Source organism: Ochlerotatus camptorhynchus, unplaced genomic scaffold, assembly GCF_037179485.1.
Source record: "Ochlerotatus camptorhynchus isolate MF236.1 unplaced genomic scaffold, CSIRO-AGI_Acam_v1.1 ptg000724l, whole genome shotgun sequence".
Lineage (NCBI taxonomy): Eukaryota > Metazoa > Arthropoda > Insecta > Diptera > Culicidae > Ochlerotatus > Ochlerotatus camptorhynchus.
Window position 1 is genome coordinate 144,377 of NW_027041198.1, and position 13,124 is coordinate 157,500.

Sequence of the window (13,124 nt, forward strand, 5' to 3'; positions counted from 1 at the left end):
AGTGACGATGATCGATAATGTCGAGTTTTAAAACCACACACAGCCAGACCATACCTTCTATCTACAAATATCGAGACGGGATGTAGATGTGATATTCAACACTAAAAAGCTCGTGGTCAGTAATTTAGGGGAAACATGTCAGAAGGGTCTAACTCGAAATATAAATAATGACTTGGATCGTCAGTTTCTTACGAATGACTACATACCCACTCAAACTAACTAAATCATCTGACAGAAAAATGTTTGTTCTATGAGCTAGTGTAGTCATTCAAGAGAAATCGACGTTCAACGTCATTGTTTACGTTTCGAGTTATACCCTTCTGACATGTTTCCCCTGAATTTTAGTTGCCACATCATAATTCTGTGCTTTGTTTGAACAATTTTACCTGGTGTCTCACTTTCCGGCAGGTGCTTCCAAAAATTTAATATTTGTAATCGTAAAATTGAACATATTTGTATCCTGATGAATGTGGGCGTCTTAGTCGAGTATTAGTACAAGACACTGAAGAAGTCTGCACATTGTAGACGAAATACGCGTATCTGTCAAGGATAAGCAAATAAAGTAGTGAAATTAAATGGAAAATACTAATCCTTCTCTCTCTCATTAAACATATTTGTAGTTCTTTGGCGAACGTTTCAGCTCAATTGACCATTTTGTATGAAAATCGGTATTGACTGCTATTTTATCGATCACAGCTGTACATAGGCAATACATCTTCTTTGCGTTTGAGAAACGCCTCTGAGAAAGACTAACTTACTCGCACAAACCATTCGAAAATCGATTTTTTTTTATACCAAATGACTTATGAATGCATGAAACGTCGAGATAACGTGTTATCTGTAAAAATACCTGTTTTCTAACTTTCTTGGGCTTTGATTTTTCGGCATAGCTCTTGAAAATTGATAATGGCTTAAGAAAATTGATTTTCGTAACTTAAAACTTTGAATCAACACTACACACTTAGAAAATATCTCCGACTTCGGTAATTATGTTACCGAAATCTCAACCGCTGAGCGGTCGGTAATGTTTTCGGTAAATTTTAGAATTACCGAACTGTCCGTAATTCTGATTGAAAATCAGCTGTCAAAATGATACGAAAAGATCGGTAAAGTTTACTGAACTAATTGTAAAACTAAATTACCGAACATATTGTTAATTTCAAAAGCCCGTGGGAATAAAATTGGGTTCTCAATAAAATTAAACAAAACACGTAATTATGAGTTTGAATTAATGTATTTAATTTTGTTTTGTATTGGATGCGTTTTCGTTATTTGGGATACATTTTTTTTTGTAAATTCATTCATTCAGAAACAGGTGAAAATGTAGAAAATCGTTGGATAAATGATTAAAGAGAATGCAAAAATTTAGCTCCCGTGGTGCTCAGAGTAGCAGTATGCAAAACAGCCCCGCGAAGAAAAAGAAAAAACTGCCTGTCAGTTGGAGCTGGTTGGACATTGAGCACAGTAAATGTCTCAAGAAGTATGTTGAACGCAAGTTTCAATTCTGCCAGAACCGGAATGGACCATTCGCTTCAGCGAATAACGCAATCTTCGCTGTTTTTCAACGGCTCTCCTCTTACGTACAAAACAGGAATCATCGATGCAGTTTGCGGAGGGTCATCGTCCATCTGAATTAATTATATTAAGATTTATTTTAATTTTTGTTTAGATTTTCAATTTGTTTACCTGTATCCACTCTATGATGCCCGATAGCGGGTTATTCTTCATGTTATTCTTACTTGTAGTATCTTGCTTTCGCTTTGATCCTCTTGACGGATTTTTCGACCGAATTATCGACAACGCTCGAACGAAATCTGTAAATAAATTGATTGTTTCAAGCTATTGAATATTTTCTAACGTTGTTAATTAATTTCCGAGATAATTTCTTACCATTTTGTATTTCTTTGAACTGATCCGAATGGTGCTCCAAAACTGCGAGTTCGATTGGTTCCCAATATTCACAGAAAGATGTTGATTCAGGTTTGATTTTGGCGTAATCCAGGCTTATCTGTAAGCTGAAATGGTTAAAGTTTTACATCACTGTTGTAATTGTGATTGCCTATTGACTGGTGCTTATTATATTATTAAGATGCCTTAAAGATTTAAGATGAAAGAAAAAAGGGACCAATCATCGTTGATCGGTTCTCTTCATCGATTTCTCTTTTGCGAATAACGTGACTGCAAATTTGGATGAACATTTCAATAGGCCCTATCTGCATTGATCGAATCTTTTCATCGACTTTCTCTTTTGATAACAACAGCAAACAGATTTCGTGCTATATTTGCCGCATATTTTGATAAAAGGAGGCTCTTATCTAGTGTCCAACACATAAATCACAATAGGGAATGTTTTTGCAGCTTTTTTCTTTTCTTTGTTTTGGTGATTTTTAACAGATTGGCTAGTTCATCACCTTTGTTTTTACAGCTGGAACGATGAAGAAAATCGATCAACTCAGATAGGACCTTACGAAATGTACATCTATAAATGCATTTTTTGTGTTGTTGCTCCGAGAAAGTCGATTTAGATAATCGATCAACATAGATAGGGCCTTTTTAAATGTTACGAAGCATTTCTAGATAAACATTTCAAAAAGTCCTATCTACGTTGATCGGTTCTCTTCATCGACTTTCTCTTTTGATTCTCTTTTGCAGCTGATTTATTAACGAAAGAGAAAAGTCAATGCAGAGAATCGATCAATGCAGATAAGACCTTCTGAAATGTTCATCTAGATTAGGCAGCATCTCAAGAAGCAAGCGATGCAGTAAGCAACGTAACTCTGGGAAACGGTATGAGAAGGAAACGTCAACAGAAACAGTGACATCCAAACTAGCTGTGCCTTTAAAAGATGACTATATTCTTACCAGTTCTCCATTGTAAGCAGTTAATACCGGAAAGTCTTTCAAATAGTTGCTGAATGTGTTTTCGCCGTCTTCAGAACGAGAAGCTTCACGATCGTTGAATGTCGCTTTCCATAACTCCACCACACGGAACTTGTTTGCTCGATTTGGGACAATAAATTTCAACTCCTGAATCTGATGAAAAAAAACGTAAGAAAAATAAATTTCCAACTAACCCGAAATAAACAGATTTTCAGGTCTACCAGCAATTTGATATCTTGAAGGCAAGGCTCTTCGACTGCAGAAGCATTCTCTTCCTGATGATTAACCTTTGGTTGCTCAATCCGACGCCGTTTGATAACTCGTTCGTCTGATTTCCTCGCCAAATATTCCATGCGATAGTGAATTCGACCAGCATGTCGATTTATTCCGCGAGCATGTGCATGGAACCAAAGTGCCTAAAATAAATGTATGCATGAAAATGTTGATATGCAGCCAAAACCAGTGCAGTGTTCACCTGCGGAACGTCACAATTAGAGGCCGCCAGGATAGGATAGGTTTTGACGAGTGAGGCAGCGATTTGATTTTTATGGAAGTTTGTCGGTCGGCTATAAAAAAAATAAAATAAAGTGAATTCATCTTTGTTGGATAAAAAGTACAGAGAACAATGCAAACTCACCATCCGTATAGTGATTTTAAACATTCGCAGAGTATATTCGATATGAGCTTGTAAACCTTTTCGTTGATGCATGTCTCTTCTCGCAATAGTTCTTGAATAGCAGCTCCATTTGGAGTTCTTTCAAAAATCCGGTCGATGTTTATGATCTGTTCAAAGATTACGTTTGTATCATCATCATTCCAAGGTCAAATAAGAGCTTACCTGTTCGAGGTTAATGCCGTGATAAGGATCGTTTGGATCAATAATCGCTTCAACTTGATAAACTTCCTCGGTGGAAACCGTGGAAACATCTTCAATAATATCGTGAGTAAGGTTAGTCTCATTACACTTGTGCTGCGTTTGAATTTTTTCAATTATTTTGATCATTTTCGTTGTCATGCTCATTCTGGCAAAATCGCGCTCGTTCAATGCCAGAAATATCTCCAAATCGTCGATTTCTTCTTTTTCTGGAAAAGATAATTAATTAGACGATTAGACCTACAATATTGTTGCCGTAATAAGGAATGAAAAGGCTCAACAATCTACCTAGTAATCTTGGTTATAAAACCGTCTCGAAATGTATTTCTTGGAGTCTTGTGTTGTTGACCAAAATGAGTACGTCGTGTGTATGAAGCAGTTTTCTATACATACAAGTTCATCATTACTTGTGACATCGACTTCATAAGCTTGAAAGAACTCGTTGTACCATGTTGTAGAGCAGTGTCGTAATAGAACATAAACTTGTTTCTCAACAACCACAAGTTCACGAATTATGGCATAAGAAGGAAATAATGGGTTTGAATGTTTTTTTAACCCAACAATTAGGTTCGCTCGAAGCTGGATGCCATTAATGATCACTGCTTTCGGTAGTAAAACTATTTCAATAGCTTCTTCCAGATAAAGGTAACTGAGACATTCTTCACGTTTTACAAGTTTTGCCGAAATATAGTTCAACTTATCACAAAAAGGATTATCTAAAATGTTAATTATCATTCGGAAACATTGCCTTTTCCCAAGACTTGAACAAATATTTCTAAAATTTTTGCAAGTAGCTGCTTGAGTTTTTCCGATTTTATTGGTCTGTTCGAATTGGAGGCAATTATACTGCTTCGTATACATGTAGTATAATGTCGCAAATGGTGTAGCTTATTAATACGTTTGTCAAATTTTGAATAAAATATTTGTTCGAAAAATTTGACATGTTCTTCGAGCTGACATAATAAATTATCTGATACAACGGGGGACATTATTATTCTCACAATATTGATCAAATGGCCTATTAGCTGCATGTATTCACATTCCTCTGGGACTTCCTGGCAAATCAGAAAGGGTAGTGCGCGAAGAAACAGAAGTGTCTGCGCTGAGGTTTGTCTTAACTTGTGCTTCGTAGGGTGCGAGATCATTTCATTGGTGAAGTTTGGAGATGGTTTGTTGCATCGATCGTTGAAGCCATACATAAACGTATTGATCCGATTGTTGATGAATTTTGCAGTAATGTTTGAATTTTTCTCTTCGTGATAATGATATAAAACCAGTTGGATCGTCAGAGGAATTACTCCTTCCGCTAAATCATGCATTCCATCCAGAGCAAAGTTATCAGTAATGTGGAAATATTGTAAATCGTTAAAAACAGATCCTGAACATTTTAACCCACATTCTTTAGGAGTTATTGATCCATTCTGTACCAAAGAAAGATGTTGGTCATACCAGTCTTTATCTTTGAGGGCATGCTCTGAAAATGGATCTTCATGAAATTTTTTTCTGGTTATTTGGCATATTCTGCAAAATAAATTAGCACTTGGGCTAAGTAAGCCGAAGACGTCGTGAACTGCCAACGTATCACCGCAAAATATGGTCATAACTGCTCTCAGCATAAATTTTTCGGTTCCATAATAAACTTCGATTCCTTCTTCTAGTACCTTTAAATCGGAAATCAATGGTTCGAGGATTCTGGCATATCCGTTTTTCTTCACATCGATGCTCGTGCAATGCACTAGTGGGAATACCGTCCTTGTGGAGCTATTCCACTTTTCTGGAAAATTCTGGATTTTGAAGCTAAAATTCGAAACTTTATTAATCCCCGCTCTTGAGCTCAAAGCGTTGCCAAGTTCAACGTCATCTTGATAGATACTTAAACGAAAAATCAGCTTTAAAGTATCTATCAGGCTGATATATGATGCAGTTTCGTTTACCAGGATTTTTTTAGGCAAATAATTGATGTGGCAAACTTCTTCTCGACGGTTCAACAAAATATCCCTTGAAACCGGAGCTGATACTGATAATTCATCCAGAAACTTTTTCTGTTTTTGAAAAGTGTTAACCTGATCAAACAGTTGATTTAGTTGAAACAAGTTACGCAAGGAAACAGTTTGTTCTGAATTGAGAAACAAATTTTGGGAGTTCAAAAACTTCAGAGTAGTTGCCTCTAAGTACTCCGTTACATTCTTTACAACTGCTTCACACGTTTTTGTAAATTCGGATATTTGAGACTGTGGGAGTCCAACATCGTACGTTATTTTGCAAATGCTGATGTTAATTATCCTTTTAATTTCATTGAGCGAGATGTTGGGATCCAAATCTTCATTGTTTGCATCTGTCGTATATTCGGGTGGCAAGATTGAATGATTCATATTGTTTTGAATTTGAGGTTCTTGGCTCTGAGACTTTTGGCGAGTGCAAGCTGGATGTTTTTCTAAAATATGCCGTTTAAGCGCATACAAGCTTCCGTAACGGGAGCCGCAATGATTAAAAGTGCAATCAAAATACACTTGAGTTCATTTTTCCGGATATGTTCAGTGATGTGACGCTGCAAACCGGAAACGTAATTTGGAACTTCAGCCCCGCACAGAAAACATTTAATTGCAATCTTAAAGGAAGAACTTTTAGACAAATGCAAGTGTATTACTTACGGAAAATGTGTACCAGACGTTCATCCAGCTGATGCAGATCATTAAATACCGCTTCCATGGTTTTTTCACTGTTTTTTTCCTTTTATTTAAAAAAGAACTTCTCGAAGCAGCAGTTGACGTGAAATATGAGAATAAAAATGGCTGACAAGGTAAAACTGAGTTACGGATAGTTCGGTAAAACGTTGTCCTAATTTACAATATTTCGGTTAAAAAATTACAGTGTACGGCAATTAAAAAGTTTTACAATATTTTCGGTGAATTTTAGACAAATTTCGGTAAAGCAAAAGATTACCACAACATTATGCCTATTTTTTAAGGTTTTTCGGTAAAATTTGATAAAACTACCGAAAGAATTGTTATTTTTGCTGTTAGCGAATAGTTTCAGTAAAAAAAATTACCGAAGTCGGAGATATTTTCTAAGTGTGTAGATCTCGACGTTTCATGCATGTTTAAGTCATTTGGCATTAAGAAATTTTTTTGACTTCTGAATTTTTTCTAAGTTCCAGAAATTATTATTTATTATGTATGTATATGTAAACTTGCGACGAGTTGTACTATTTTGCGACATCAATCTTTTTGCAGATGATACTGTGTTATTCATTGCTACTAAGGATTTAGAAGTTGCCGTCTCACACTTGAATGAAGATTTGCGTTCTATAAGTAACTAGATGTTTGAAGTGTGAGAAGTTGAAATTGAATACAAGTAAATCTAAATTCATGGCAATTTCGCAGAATCGAGTAAATGATAGCGTCTCTGTTGTACCGTGCCGATTCAAATTTCGGACACTTAAACTCGAATTTCGGACACTTTTAAAAGTTGATTATCTCGGTCGAATATGATCCACATGTCTTGTAAATTTTAAATTTTTTTGACTAGTGCCCTCCACGATCATCTAACATTATTACTTTGTTTCTAACTGGATGTAATATTTAATTAAAAATGAAAGTGTCCGAAATTTGAATCGTCCGAAATTTGAATCGGAACGGTAATTGATTATGAGACTATTGAGATTACAGCGCTTGCAGGATAAAATAATGCGTTTGATTTTGAGATGTAATAGATTAACTTCATCAGCGGCGCCGGTGCTGTAGTGGTAAGTGTGATTACCTCTCACCCCAGCAGGCCTGGGTTCAATCCCAGTCGGCGCCGCCGGGATGTACTGGAGGCATAACATCTCTGATCACGAAGGGATTTCTCCTTGATTTGTTTTCCGTCGATCTTGTTTTCCATACTGAGTACCAATGCTACCGACGCCTGGGAAGCAGATCCCACACCTGGAGCCTACCTATCCACCTATCAACTTATCAACCGGGGACCAACGGCTTTACTTCCCTTCTGAAGGAAGGCATGATCAGAGATGTTATGCCTCAGAAAATCCCGGCGGTGCCAACTGGGATTGAACCCAGGCCGCTTACCACTACACCACCGGTGCCGCTCACAGAATTCATTGTATTTTAAAGAAATAAATGTTTACAATGCGATGATTAGACACATTAAACTTGTAAACAACACTAGAAGAATTTAAGAGACAATGCATTTCACACGTTAAAGCTGTCTTTCAAACAGTTATCTAGAGAGATTTTTTTTATCGATTGCAAAATTATTAATCCTGACGTAGTTATCTCTAACGGATTATTTTGTATGGATAGTTGTCCGAACGACTTTTTAATAATTTTTACAGCACTGCAAAAACTATTTTGTTTGCCACGACGGTGATGATGGAATTTTGATGTTTGATTCAATAGTAGTAGTTAAAAAAAATACAAAGATTATAGAAGACTGCATTTAACACATGACAAAAAAATGCAACTTTGAAGCTTATTTCGAAGATGCCTTGAGTTAGTAGTAAGTTCTCTAGCTGAATGTTGGGGGTTCGTGAGCATTCATGACATTGCTGAAAGTTATGATAGCATCATAATATAACTTAATTGCTAGTGTAATAGGATGCCTTATTTTTTGTTCATGCACTCTTGATCGCTTGTAATGTGGACAAAAAGGCGAGGATTACGCCTTAGCTTTTTCACATTTATATCGCTGTGCAGCAACTAAGCCACCGATACATTTGTATGACATACTATAAGCATGCGCATTATTTGTATAATAATTATGAGCAATATACAAAAACTATACAAGTGTGACCATGAGTTTATCATACAAATAATGCTCATGATCATAGTGTGTCCGTAGTATCCGCGGCATAGCTGTAACCAATTCGTTTTCGTTTGCTAATCTGTTTAAAGTGTTATATTTACTTATCTTAAAGATAAGCCGTCCAGCTCAAACCTTTCTAGGGGTAAGAGGTGGGACCATCATCATCAAGTTGAATTTTGACAAAAAAAAAATACGAGTGCACACTAGATCTCCACGTTTATGCATTTTCAAGATCCTTGGCATTAAGAAATAAATTTCGATTTCAGAAATTTCATGTATCTCTTGTCGATAGGTCGGAATATTTTTCAAATGAAAAAAATCAAACTTTGACCGCTTTGCGGCAGCCCTAAATCATGTCTGATTCAGCCCAAATTGTTAATACCCGTTAAGAAAAAAGTACCCAAAAGTAAGTTCTATTCACTCATCTTAGCACAATACTGCAGGTACCCAAAAGTAGGCAAAGCCGGGTCAAAGTAGTTTTCACCCAAAGTAGTATCCGTCACCCAGTTACCATTATCCAGAGGGACTCGGTATGTCTCTGCAATGATATCAACGTCGCACTCTGTTTGCGTTGTCGACTGCCACAACAGTTGCTGTGCTGTGTTGCAATGAGTGAGATTTATTTGCGTTATCTCCATTATTGCTGGCCCACCAACGCCTTCTTGAACTCTGGGCACCTGAAACTTCCCGTCACATGGCCGTTTCCGTCCTTCTTTTTGCAGAGCATGCACCTTGGTTGCTTTGTACAGTCTTTTGCAACGTGTCCCTACATTGCCTGCACAGATCAGATCTGTCAGGATCTTTGCAGTTTCTCGCCTGGTGACCGAAGCCCATGCATTTGTAGCATCTCTACATTTTCTTAGACACCCCAGGGATAGCTTTAAACGGGCACACTGACCACTCAACCTTGATTCGGCCTGTCTTCAGCAGCTCGTTAGCTGGGTCCGAAGAAAGTCGTATCGACGCCGTCTGCGTGCCACTATACGCCTTCCTCAACCGAATTTCCATTGGTACGTCTCCCAGGTTGCATTGCACCTTCAGCGCACTTTTCAACTCGTCTTCTGTTGTGATCTCGTCCACATCCCTGCACTCTACCACTGACTCCTGGGATAAGGCTCTTACGTTCGCCGTTCCGCCAAGAGATTTTTCGACGAGCTCCTTAAAAGCTGCGCTCTTAACCGTAGGATCTCTTTTCAGCTCAAATAGCATCTCGCCTTTCTGGGTTCGCCTGGTTTTCACCACGTCCTCGTCTGATTGTTTCAACTCCGGATCCTCTCTCACTTTCCGGAGGGGCGCTGCGTAGGACGTTTTGTCCTTCGCACCAACATCCAGAGCGTCACCTTCGGTTCTCTCTCCTCCTACTGCACGACTTCTGAACCGTATGCTGCTCTCCTTGGAAACCTTGGGGTCCTTGCTGCTCACTTTGGGACTTACTGCTGCTGCTGGAACTCGCAGTGGCCCCCAGGTTCAACTCTGGTGATCTCTGCAAAATCTTGTTCCTTGCGAACACGTTCGCTCCTCCGTTTTCATTGTCTGGCGTCAGGCATGGAAAATCATTTGCATTCATTTCATACATTCATTTACATTCATTTGCCTCTAACTTTTTTCATTAACAGCATTCTGCAAAATGATGTAGAGAACTTATGTAGGTTTTGTTATTAGCTACAACTTTTGTTAGCAAGTCGAATCCGTATGTCTTATGCATGACAAACTAGAGCGGGCATTAATTGTTTCTACATTCACTGAAAAACAGTAGTGGCTTCTGTTTGCTCTGGTGCGTCATGCATAAGAGATACGGATTTTACTTGTCTACAAAAGTTGTAGCTAATAACAAAACCTACAAAAGCTCCATACATTATTTTGGGGAATGCTGTTGAAGAATAAAGTTAGAGGCAAATGAATGTAAATGAATGCAAATGATTTTCCATGCCTGTCTGGCGTCTTGCCGTCGTCCTTCTTTTTTTTTGGTTTTTTTTAATTTTTTTCATTTATGTTTTTTTCTCTGATTTTCTCCATTCTGATGGGTCCCCCCTGCGCGCCGCTATCTCCACTCGTTGTATGTAGTCTCCTATCGTGATCCCATGGTTTTCTATGCAAGCAGTGAGGCCATGCTAGGGTTAACACGGTCCTTCATGGGGGCCGTGTTCAGAGCGAGGGGCACGCAATACAACGAACCAGTGCGTTGAAGTTAAAATGCAATCAAAAGTACTTAAAGTAATTAATGCGTTTAGAAGTAGTACTGACTATAATTAAAATTATTTATCCGTAATTAATGTAATTAAAAGTATTGAAAATGTAATTAATGTACTTTAATTACGAAATTTCAACTGTAATTAATGGAGTTAAGGTTCAATTTAGTTTGATGCATTTTTGAAAAATTCAATTGCAGTTTTTTTCGACGCATGATTTCAGATTCCAAAAAGCTCGCGTCATTCTACTCTTTTTGCTGTTATACACAAAATGACGCGAGCTTTTTGCAATCTGAAAATCTCAAAACTGCATTTGAATTTATCGAAAATGCATCATAGTAAATTGAACCTTAAGAAATAGTCAATGTTCTACATTGTGTAATTAATGTAATTAAAGCAGTAGTTTATGGAATTAATTTAATTACAGCCGTTGCCTGCGTTGAAGTTAAAGGCTATTGCGTGCCCCTAGGTTCAGAGCCAGATTAGCGTAAGTCAGGAATGTAACATACGTAATGTACGTATCCGGAGGCTTGCCAAGGTTTTACCTCAAGCAGCCGCGGCCAGACAGGAACTGCGTTAGGTGGAAGTTGACTTCTCCGTGTTTTCTGTTCACCCAGGTAAAAAGAATCGGTATTGGTCTATTTGTCCACCTACCGTTCTCCGTCGTGTTTCACTCCTGCTGCCACTTAGCCAATGACTCCACTCTCACAACTTTCCGTTCTCTTCCGGCTTCTCTCCGCCTGTAGCACCCGCTGTCCTCCGCCAGGGTGATCATACCGGTGATAATGCATACTGCTTCCGACGAAATGATTCTGTACGCACTCACGACTCGCATGGCCATGAGCCGCAACGTACTGCTCAGTTTTCTTTGGTTCTTCTTCGTTTTCAGCGCTGCATCCCAGGCTTGACCTCCGTACCTCAGTATCGACGACGATACACTAGCCAGAAGACGCCTCTTGCTGCTGCTTGGTCCTGGCCCGCTATCGTCTTTTTGTAAGCTGGGCACCTGAAACTTCCCGGCATATGGCCGTTTTCGTTCTCCTTTCTGCAGAGCACTTCTTCTCGACCTTTCTTCTCTCCCTACGATGCCTGGGGTTTTATTCTTCTTGACTTCCTTCTTCCTCTCTTCAGTCTTCTTCTTCTTTTCCTCTTCATTCTTCTTTTCCTTATCCTTCTTCTTCTTCTCCTTCTTCTTCTCCTCCTCCTTCTTCTCCTCCTTCTTCTCCTCCTTCTTCTTCTCCTCCTTCTTCTTCTCCTCCTTCTTCTCCTCTTTCTTCTTCTCCTCCTTTTCCTTCTCTTTCTGGTTTTCGATTTTACGCCAATCGCTGTCTTCTCCATCTTCTTGCTCCTTGTCCCCGTATTAGTCGTCCTTATGTTTTTAGGGGTCCTCTTCGTCTCCTGGCGTTTCCCTATCTCTTTTCTCCGTACGTGGATCCGTTGATCACTTCGGCGTCTGTGTGTTTTTTTTCTTCGTGCGCTTCAGCTAGTATTGCATTCTCCTTGGCCTCAAACAGAGCCTTTTCGGCCGCTTCGACTCTTCTTCTCCATTCTTGCAATTCCCGATCTGCCACAGCTATGCCAGATTTGCTGACCGTCGCTAGTAGCTTGACCTCCTTGTGTCGAGTATTAGTACAAGACACTGAGGAAGTCTGCACATTGTAGACGAAATACGCGTATCTGTCAAGGATAAGCAAATGAGGTAGTGGAATTAAATGGAAATTACTAATCCTTATCTCTCTCATTATACTCCTTGTGTATGTTGTTCTTATTATTCACGAACACATAGAGTTCATCGATCTTCCTCCTAACCTCCGTAATTTTGGTTCTCCCAAGCTGCAATTCTTGGTGTGCTGGATTTTGGTGTGAATATTTGGCATGGCACCGCACCTAGCTGCTCTCCTTGGGGTCCATGCTGTTCCACTTGGAGCATGCTACTACTGGAACTCGCTGTGGCCACCTGGTTCGACGCTGGTGATCTCTGCAACTTCCCACTTCTTGCGAACACGTTCGCTTCTCCGTTTTCTTTGTCCGACGTGCAGCCGTCGTCGTTTTTATTTGATTTAAATTTTTTTTCTTTATTATTTTTAGTTTTTTCGCCGTTTTTCTCCATTTTGCTGTCCCTGTGTGTTTGTGTATGTGTTTTTTTTGGTTCTGTTTCGTTTTCAGCTAGCCAGAAGGCGCCTCTTGCTGCTGCTTGGACCAGAATTGTTCGGAATGATTCTGCCTACCGCGTTGCTGACCTTCGCCGCCTTCTCGCAAGCATATTTGATGTGGCTATTAAAGTTTAGCCGGTCGTCGATCATCACTCCCAGATACTTTAGCACGCGCTTCGAAACAATGGTATGCTCTCCAATGGTGATTTCTGCCCACTAAACTAA

General features: G+C 39.0%; 1 protein-coding gene and 1 pseudogene across 3 annotated transcripts in view; one reads left to right on the forward strand and one right to left on the reverse strand.

The window, feature by feature from the left end:
* Window positions 1-13,124, forward strand: part of LOC135714789 (phosphatidylinositol-binding clathrin assembly protein LAP-like) — a 123,783-nt gene that overhangs the window by 68,570 nt on the left and 42,089 nt on the right. The gene's annotated exons all lie outside the window — the stretch shown is intronic.
* Window positions 5-10,124, reverse strand: LOC135714790 (uncharacterized; annotated as a pseudogene).